The 10,266-nt window shown below is 37.4% G+C and overlaps 1 long non-coding RNA gene across 1 annotated transcript; it reads right to left on the bottom strand.

The window, feature by feature from the left end:
* Positions 1-1,008: 1,008 nt before the first annotated feature.
* LOC124167228 lies at positions 1,009-10,207 on the bottom strand. Its single transcript, XR_006866635.1, has 4 exons — positions 9,895-10,207; positions 8,361-8,619; positions 3,026-3,097; positions 1,009-1,788 (listed from the first exon to the last, which is right to left on the bottom strand). It is a non-coding gene; the product is annotated as an uncharacterized LOC124167228 (long non-coding RNA).
* Positions 10,208-10,266: the final 59 nt, after the last annotated feature.

Here is a 10,266-nt window from a genome sequence, read left to right as displayed (position 1 = left end):
CAGGAGCCACAAGCAGCAACAGGGGCCCATGGTCTAAAATCTGAATTTAATTTCGGCGTTATAATCCAACGTAAACAAAAATTCTGCGAGAATCGGGGAATTATGTTTCATATCTTTAAAGTCAATTTGACCTGGATATCGTGTTGGCGATAATAAATGTGGCTAATGATATTGGAAAATATTAATTTATGTCATAAATATAAAAATTATGCATTAATTTTCAAGTGTTAATAATAAAAAAGAATAACTTACCAATAACATTATATTTTTGGTGTCATTGCAATACAAAAAAAGAGGTGTTTCTAATAAATATAGAGAGAAGCCGCTAGGTGTCCTCCGACCACCCGGATATTACAATTGTTCCTACTGTTGAGAGGAGCGAGGGAGTCCACCTGACTCACGGCGGTGATTCAGTGTCTTGTGGCCGGAATGGAGCGGAGCAGTGTACGCTTTTGTGACGAGAGACATGGGAGGCGAGAGAGAAGAGGCCACGAAGCGAAAGGTAGGGTGGGCATGTGGGCGTTCTCTCTCTCTCCTCTTCCTAATACATATTCATAGGAAATGAATATTTTTCGTCATATTTTTCCGCGAAAGCTTCAATAATTAAAAAAACTTACAAATGGCATCGAAGACCAGAAATAAGTCACGTATCCAGGAAGAAAAAGATAAAGCATTAATGGGAGTCGGTTGTTAAATTCCAGCAAAAAATTAATTATCTTTCATAATGCGTATAAGGCACCAAGTGAACGAAGTTATTAATATAGCCTAAGGCAACCTTATTTATCATACAAACCTCCTGAAGAGGCTGCTGCGCCGATCAAAACAATTTCTTTTCGGTGACAATGAGTACTTTAACAATAATACGACATCCGTTGAGTTAAAAAAATTGGACATGGGCACAAGGAATGCTAAAAATTTATTTGTACTATTACGTTTACACACTAGGATCTGGTAGATGTAGTGGCTGTAGTGTTGGCGTTTTACCCTTAGCGTCCAGATAAAATACCAGTAGAGGCGGAGGTTTTTCATAGAGTTCTCGCTGCCTGGTAGAGTACTTCGTGGAGGGCAATTGAAGCACAGCACTTCGTCCGTTGGATGGTATGACAATCCATATAATTACCATGAATTTTATCAGTGATAGTGTAATTTAATCTTTACCTCTTACCTCTTGCTGCTTATTGGGGTTGATGTTTTATTTTTATTCATCATTATATTATTGTAATGATACCATACATTTTATCTGCTTAAATCAAGTTGGTTTCAAAATACATATGGTACTTATGATAACATTAAATATATATTATTACTTTTCAACGTTTAACAGCAAACAATATATCAGTTAAAATAATCACAGGTACACCAATATTGAATGTTTCATAATTTTTTAGTGGAATGGACCAGGTTTCGACAGTATTAACTGTGTGATTCCTAAAAATAGCCAGCATTTTGCCAAAGAAAGTCATTCATCCTTAAATTGAAAAATATATTATTTCTGTATCATCATCAGTGGCTAACAAGCCTGAGATTGGTTTAACGTAGCTCCCCGCCCAATTCTATTATCCGTTAATCTTGCCACTCTTACGCATTTCTTCTTTTCGACGTCCTTTTTTACCGCTTCCGTTTAATGAAAATTCAAGGTCATTCTTTTCAGCTCTTGCCGCGTACTTGTCCCACGACGATTGTCTTCATCAGGTCATCATATCTTAAGATATGTGCTATGAGGTTGTTCCTTCTTCTTGTTAAGGCTTCCATGAGAAAACCCTTTCTCTCCTACTTTTCTTCTGTGTACTGTAAGGAAATGGATATGCCGAAAAATTAAGGCTTGAATAACCTAAGTAAGTGATAAAGTAAGTGCCTCTGATGGTTGGTTTCAAAATGTTGGTGGTACTAATCATAGCATCAATATAATTATTACTTGAAGATTTTTCCCCATATTAAGGATTTGATCTCGATTATCTCAGTATATGTCAATTAAAATTTGACTCTATATTTTATCGTAATCGATTTTTCCGGCATTAGGCGGGTACCGCGCTCAGAGGGCAACTGCGCCTCCTCCGTATCTCACGCTCAGAAGGGAATTGTCCGAAAAGTGGGCCTCAGAGTTCAATAAAACTTGAAAAATTATATGAAAAGAGATCAATCAATCTAAGAATTAGTAGATATATAGCCCATCGGGAACTGTCCTCGAATAATCTCTCACATGAGGCTATATAAACAATAGTTTAAACAAAAAACGTATTCAAATATTTAGAGGTCAAATGTAGCTAGGGATGAGACGGATTATAAATGACACGCATAAAGCAAAGCAGCAATAACAACAATGAATGCACCAAAAGCCACGAAATAAGCTCTTATAAAAAAATTTTTTTTAAAAAACCAGCCTTTATATTTAGATTACAGGGGATGAGCAACGTTTATATATGACACAAAGCAAAAAAACTCAGTGACCCCGAAAAACCAAAAGTGACATTAAAAAAGTCACTATATTTATTAAATTTTCAGTGAATGGTAAGCCCCCTATGTTTCAAAATGCCACCCCTATGCTTTTAAATGCCTACTATGTGGATATGCCTAAAGTGGATAACTTTTACTGTGGTCGCAAAACACGAAAATCGACCATTTGGAACTTCTTAGATCAAAAACATGTTTTGGGGGGCTATAGGTTGACTGGGGGGTGGTTAAAGGGGGGTTGGAGAGAAAAAGTTATATTTTCATGTATTGTCATCGGAAATGAAGAAGTGTGCAAAATTTCAGCGTTTTTGCTTCACAGGAAGTGAGTCAAATTTGAGTTACAAGATTTGTACCAGACAAACAGACAGGTTGGTGAGTTGATATAAAGGCTGGAAAAAAACAAGAAAATTCAGGCGATCCTACTTTTACAATTATAAGGTTATGCTGCCATGTTTGGAAGTGAGAAGTTGGTTAGGGATTTCAAGTTGCTTGTGAGGACAGCTATAAATGCACCTGATAAGTGTGAAACATTGCGCCGATTGCGAGTAGCTATTAAAAAAGTAGTCATGCTTACTTCTGGAAGTATTCTGATTCATGACAACGCCCGTCCTCTGAGAAAATCAGGGTCCGCCATTATCTTACATATCTGCAACAAATATAACAATTATATCATAATATTCAATTATCAATAATCAAGAATACGTAACCTTTTAAAAACACTATATTTTTGTTCTCATTGGAACACCATAATACACAATAGGTGTAGCATTGTCTTGAATGTGGTGAATCTCAGAAACACATTCAGCACCGGCGATTTGGCGAAATTAATTCCATTTGGCCTAGAATATTGACCAAAACTTCGTAAAATTTGTAGCTAAAAACCAGTTTAGTAATTTTTGGCGTGCTTTTCCAATTTCAGTTCACTGTGCAAAGTTACGTGATCATCTCCCGGTCTCTTGTTCATGGGAAATGAATAATGTTGGTCACATTGAGCCGTGAACGCAAAATAAATCTTAAAAGAAATTTAAAATTGCATTTTTGATGGCGTCGCAGACCAGAAGTAAGTCATGTTAGATATATAGCGTGCAGAATTTTAACAGAAAATACATAAGTAAGAGGGGTGATTTATTTTCGATCTCCGATTGTTCAGATAAATCGTCATACGGGCGATCGGCGGGTACGACAATGAATTTAGTGTAGACGACGCTGTAGTTCACAGAGAAATCCGTTCCAGAAAATATATAGATGAACTAACGAATGACCTTGCTGCTATCGAAGCGAGGTGCGATGCATGGCAGTCAGAATTAAATTTGAAAAAATTCGTAATGAATTTCTGGAAGAAGATTAACTCCCTACATCGTCGCTATATAATTCGGGTCACCCAATGAATGGCAGTTGCGTATCCGTGAAATATCTAGGAGTCAGACTCAATAATCATGTATCGTGGAATAAACATATTCGGGAAATAACCGGTCAAGCTTATCGTAAAATGGGTTTTGTTAAAAGAATATTAGGAAAGTGCGACGAAAAAGTGAGAGAAATTAGCTACTTTTCCCTCGTTAGACCCCATTTAGAATACGCTGCCAGTGTTTGGGACCCTAATGAAAAAGGCTTAATAACAGAGTTAGAATTGTGCGAAAAATCCACAGAGAAGAATCATTCGCCTTGACCGGGATTCGAACCCGGATCCCTCGATTTCCGGCCGAGTGCTTTAGCCAGTTAAGCTACCGAGGCATCATTCTTCCCTGTGGTAGCTTAACGCCTCGCTAACTTAACTGGCTAAAGCACTCGGCCGGAAATCGAGGGATCCGGGTTCGAATCCCGGTCAAGGCGAATGATTTTTCTCTGTGGATTTTTCGCATAATTTGTGCATTGCGGGTTACTCCCGTAAAGTTATCACCGTGGCTAGTCCCGGTATACTTAAATTAAACAGAGTTAGAACGCATGCAAAGAAGAGCTGCCAGGTACGTGAAAGGTCGTTACGATAGTCTTGTTAGTGTAACTGACCTCTTAGGTAAACTCGGATGGGAATCTCTGTCAGACCGTTGATTGAAAAAAAAACAAAACCTTTTAGATAAATTCAAGAGCAGTGTATTTTTTAACGAAGTTAGCCATATCTTACGGACGTCAACACACTACGAAATATCAGATCATATAAATAAAATAAGAGAGATAGATTGTTTAACAGACAGGTTCAGAATGTCTTTTTATCCACGACCAATAAGAGATCATAACGGCAGCGATAGAACTCATAAATAGATTAAATTACTTGTAGTGTATTCTGCTAACCTATGTAAAACTAAATGCACGTTTCTTAATTTTATAATTATTTCTAACAGCATATGGTAGTATAATTTTTTAGTATACGTGACGTTTTTTGGACTGAGAGGTGTGCATGTGGGAGTCCAATTGCATGCTGGTGATTGATCACCCCCTGCTAAAGACCCTAGAGGTGGCTCGGAAGGTATTATGTAGATTTAGATGTGTAAAAAACAGCATTCTGAATATGAATGTTGTACATTCCATATTTCTTTTTTAATTTTTATGACCTAATCTATCGTAGTAACCGCACAGACAACCACGCTAGTACCGCTTTAGACGACAACGAAGACGTAGTGCTTCGCATGCTGCATGTTGGTGTGTACTCACCTCCTGCCAAACACCAACGGAGTGCCTGGCAGTGTATTATACAGATGTATCATCATTCAGGCCAGGTTAAAGTCAACAAATCTATCAATAAGCCCTTACTCTGCCGTTATAGTCTCGATCAGTCTCTCTAGTGTCTATCTGTTCTACAGTATATCTCTTATTTTATATTTATGAACAAATTTGCTGTAGAGCAAGTGACCTTTATTATTGAACAATGCAGACTACGTAGGTATGTGACGTCTCGAGAGGTATTTAGGGCCTTTAGTCTCTTCTCCCCCCCCCCCCCTCCCTACTTCGCCGAAGCTCTTGAGTACCTCCCCCTAACCACAACTCCCACCAACGACGCGCAAACCGAACTTGTCCCGACCGCCTTCATGATGCACTCGGACTCAAAATCTGGCCAAACATTTTGACTTTGCTTTGGGGTATTTGTGCTAGGCAACCTCCCCTGCGATCCTTAGTGTTTCCTCACCCTCCGTTACTCCTCCAGTGTTGTGAGTAAGAAGTAGTGCGTCACTTTGGCTTCATCCCCTTATTCCTCATTCTGTTATGCGAAGTTTTAGTCTCACGGTAGTTCGGTTAGCGTCGAGAGTGGACGTATTTTCCGCTGAAGAGTACTGGTAAGTTAAATGCTTGTTAATAACCTAATATTCCATGCTATTTGTATGCATTAAATCATAGTTTTTGGACTTGGTTCAGACTTTTCGTGTTTAGTTAACTATTTTCAAAATCTGACTTCAGGAGCAAGGTCTGGTTACGCGATATATTATCACGAAAGAGTTAATATATGAACGCAAGAATTTGGTTCACGCATTCACATATTTTTCGTTCAAGTAGAACATATGCGGAAATTTACATGAACTTGAACCAGTTACAGTGCAAGAATGGCTTAAATAGATAAGCATTGCATGCATTTCCGCTGTCACTTTTCCTTCTTGTAATATGAATGAAGGTGTGGTGTCTTTAATATAATTTTTTGTGTTAGAGCTTGTAGGGTATTTCTTTTTTATGTTAGAGCCTACAAAAGGTGTAATGAATAATTAAATTAATCCATTAAATGAAAGTACAAGCCTAACATCAAGCTTTCAACGATCCCTTTCAAGCTCATGGCTTGGCCTTTGGAGTATCATCATCGGTCATGCTGCTCAAAGTATGCATGTCTCATGGAAATAATGAGAAGTTACATGCTATGTTTACTCATCGCCAGTAGCGAGTGATCATCCAGCTGTGCAGTGAAGTGAAATTGTCAATGTTTCGTAAAAAAATCATTGTCAGTTGCGTGTTCTATGTGAAGTGTTGGTGAATATAAGTATCTTGGAGTATCACTGTTGTAAAGCTGAGCTCTGCCGCCCATGGACCCGGGAGCAAATGAAAGGTAGGGAGTCTTCTCTTCTTGCAGTTTAATCGATATGAAGGTTAAAAATCTTTTGCTGAAAATTATTCAAAATAAATTAGTTTTAGCTCCCACTTTTAGTTTGAGAAAGAGAATTCATTGATGCAGGATGGCGTCTTTTTGAAAATCTACAGTTTTCTTTGCATGCTGGTTCTAGTGTTACTCGCAATATAGAAAAAATGATTTTCAGATTAGGTCAATATATATTAAATGCAATTATTGCACATTTACTTTCGTATCACACTCGCACCAATTTTAAAAAGCTCGACTTAGGCAAGATTGTAATACTTTTAATATGGCACCTTACACGGTTTAGCAATCATACGTCAATCAGTAGCAGTTTGAACTCCAATGAAATGTGTGTAAGTTAAGTCTACATCTAAGAGCTACCGTGCAAGCCACCACTACGGAGTGTGGCACGGGGTGATTCCATGCCAATAATAGTGAACGAAAAGTTAGATTAATAAAAGAGTCATGTATGAATTGTAACATGCAAAAAAATGCATGCAGATAACTAGTATTGAGAATTTAAGGAAATTGTTATCTAAAATACAGAGCCTATTTTATCTGGTCCACTTCAAGGTATCATAGAGCAAAACTATCGCAGGTATTACGCGTAAAAAACGGCATCTTAAATATATCGGTTCCGTAGTCCATGTCCCTAATCTTATCCTAGTGATCGTTTAAACTATAATAATTAGGCTTTCTCAGAATATCTCGAACATCAGGCAAATAGTATTCTACCGGAAATTTTCGAAAAAGATTTGATCTTAGGTTTGCCATTCAATCGCTTTGACTTTCCGAATTGACGTGATGGTAAAATTATTCAGGAAGTATGTATTGAGCGGAATTAGGGAGAGAGAGAGAGAGAGAGAGATGAGAATAACTGAGTCACCACGTGGAAGAAGTGGGTTGGAGAGGGAAACGCATTTGGTCTTCGGCAGTAGATAAGCTTTTTCCCCTTCCCACTGCGATGTTGACACATGAACGTTCAAACCTACGTGAAGCAGTGATCGCGGCGAGCAGGACCCTATTTGACCGCAACTTTACGCGAGGTCACCTCCAATGTGTAACTCTCTCCTGAGTGACATGGCTTTTAATGACGTGCCACTAACGCTCGTCCGAATGTATATATATATTCTCGAATATGGTTATACCTCTTTACTGGCACATTACTTGCTAAAATCTGAAGCTTTTCTTTTGCAGGGTGTGAAGTATAGATAATATGCACTTTTCCACATAAATATTTATTTGAAATTGAGTCAACATTATTTACTGGACTCATGATAACTGATGATGCTGCAGTGCAGTGAAACATGTTGACTCATTTTTAAATAAATTAATTTAAAATTAAACGCCTCCTTATGAATGAATCTTATTGGTTAGGCCGAGTACTGTATGAAACCTGAAATCTTCGATCTTTAGTGGTATCTAGGTTTTTTTGTTGTCTTATAAAGAAATCAGCTAGAAAATAACGGCGGAAAAAGGCTCTCTCTTCAACTTTAGTTGACTAAGTCCAATATTATATAATTACACAACACTGATAATAAAACCTCGCAGTAAGAATTTTCGATGAAACTTTCATAAACATTATCATATAGAACCCGTCAATTAAAATCTATGAACCTCTCATAGGCATACTGCTTGGAGGGTTTTAAAGTGGACAATTAATCGTGACTGATAATAGTTAAGAGTAGTAACCAAACCAAACAAAAATTTATAATTAATAAAAAGATGTTTTAGCCTACTCAAGATGTCTTTTCAAAACTATTAATCACTAATAAAGTCAACTAAATGAAAGATTTTTGAATGTTGGTCGTGACAAACTGATCAGTTGAAATGATGAAATGATAATGACATTACTTACCTCTACTAATTGTAGCAATCGACGATGAATACCAAGAATTTGGACTGTCTTCTCGGAAAGAAGTCAATTCCATCAGTAGTTCCTTAATTTTCCTTGAAGTAGCAGATTCCCCAGGTAAATTATTTATTCATTTGGTTACATAGGCTCCAGTGTCGTACACAATGAACCTTTTAGCAATCCCTTTTGTGTAATGATGACTGCATCAGGTTACTCCACACGGGATCGGCTTCAGTTAAAGATGGATATCAGGGAAACGAGTCTGCGAATGACCAGAAAAAATAAGTACTACTATGTTCTTTTTTATTTTTCATTGTAGAGTTATTCTAATTCAAAATTCAAATTCGTTCAAATGGAAGACTAATGGCTTAAATATTCAGGCTAATGACACTATTTTCAGGCCAAGAAAGGTGTGCCAGCCACTGACTAACACCATTGTTATCAACAAATGCAAGAAGCCTTAAAAAGCTTAAGCGATATCTGTGGAATTGTGGATGAAGATCATCACAGAGTTGTCTGAAATTTATCATCATCATTAGTCAACAATCCTAAGATTGGTTTGACGCAGCTCTCCATTTCTCTCTCCTATCCGCTAATCTTTTCATAGCTACATATTTCTTCTCTTTTACATCCTTTATAACTTGTCCTATATAACTCCTGACGAATAGGCTCCAGTGCAAGTTATGGAATAGTAATGACGTATGCGCAAATATAATCGCTATGACACACATTATTTCGAAAATAGGAGTTTTTTGTTGATATTGAAAGCTCTAGTTTGTCATTGACTAGGTTTCACCGTTTATTCTTGACCAATTAAAAAGATAAATAATTTTTGCCAGTAACTTTAAAGTTTAACCGCGATTGTACTTAGGGCAGCAGTTATGAGAATATCAAATAGCAAATACGCAGCGTACATATAGATGGGAAATCTATAGAATATTTCTGTTTCATAAAATCTTTACCGCCGAAATAATATGCAGATACCAAGAAAAATTAGCCGGTATTACCCTTAAGTGGTTTTTGCAATAGCGGGAAAAAATTTAAAAAAATATTATAGATTGGTTCAAAAGGTATTGAATGCAATGATTGCACTTTTACTAGTGCGTGACACTACCACCAATTTTCATTTAATTGAATGGAATCTTGGATTCTCAATGTTTTAAGGTCTTCATATTAAAATCGTAAATAAATTTGGTACACCGATGGCAATCAAGTGAGTGGTGGAGGGGATCATTTTTGTGCACTCGCTTACGGACTCTCCTTCACTTAGATGTTATAAACCTCTTTTAGCCATACCTCTCACAATTATACTTCTCGATTATATACTAAGCGCATAATGGGATTGGTTATTTTTGATCGTTCATGAACTCCTCAATATCTGTTCAATGCCTATATCTCTGCTTCTCATTCTCCTATGCAATAATTTCACACGATGTGCTATAGTAATGACGTATTCGCAAGTATAATCGCGATCACACCAATATTACAATTACCACCTCTTTTCAATCTGCCATAAAATTGTAATGTTCTCACTTACCTCAGTCAATACCGCTGCATTTCTGCTTTGCATTTCTGTTGATAGTTGAAAGTAGTTATCATCGCTCCCTATCCTCGTTTCCCGTGAATGAGACGGTGACTTCAACGAACGAAGAAACGACTGAAAATTGATTTGAAGAAGTTAAAACTCGCGGAAATGTGATTGTACCGAAAAGACGGATGGTGATGGACTAGGGGGTGTGATGCATGAGTGGGGGGAAGGGGAGGAGCTGGATTGGAAGCGACAGTTGAATGTAGACCGATGAGAAATTTCTCGTCCATATCTATCGTTTTTTGTTAGGCGATGACGTGTTCTGCACTGACCTTCGATATTACTGGAAAATTCTAGAATATTGATCCACGTGTTTTGTGA

The sequence above is a fragment of the Ischnura elegans genome, chromosome 10 (genome assembly GCF_921293095.1).
Source record: "Ischnura elegans chromosome 10, ioIscEleg1.1, whole genome shotgun sequence".
Lineage (NCBI taxonomy): Eukaryota > Metazoa > Arthropoda > Insecta > Odonata > Coenagrionidae > Ischnura > Ischnura elegans.
The sequence above is the reverse complement of the archived record's forward strand: the minus strand, read 5'-3'. Positions and strand labels throughout refer to the sequence as shown.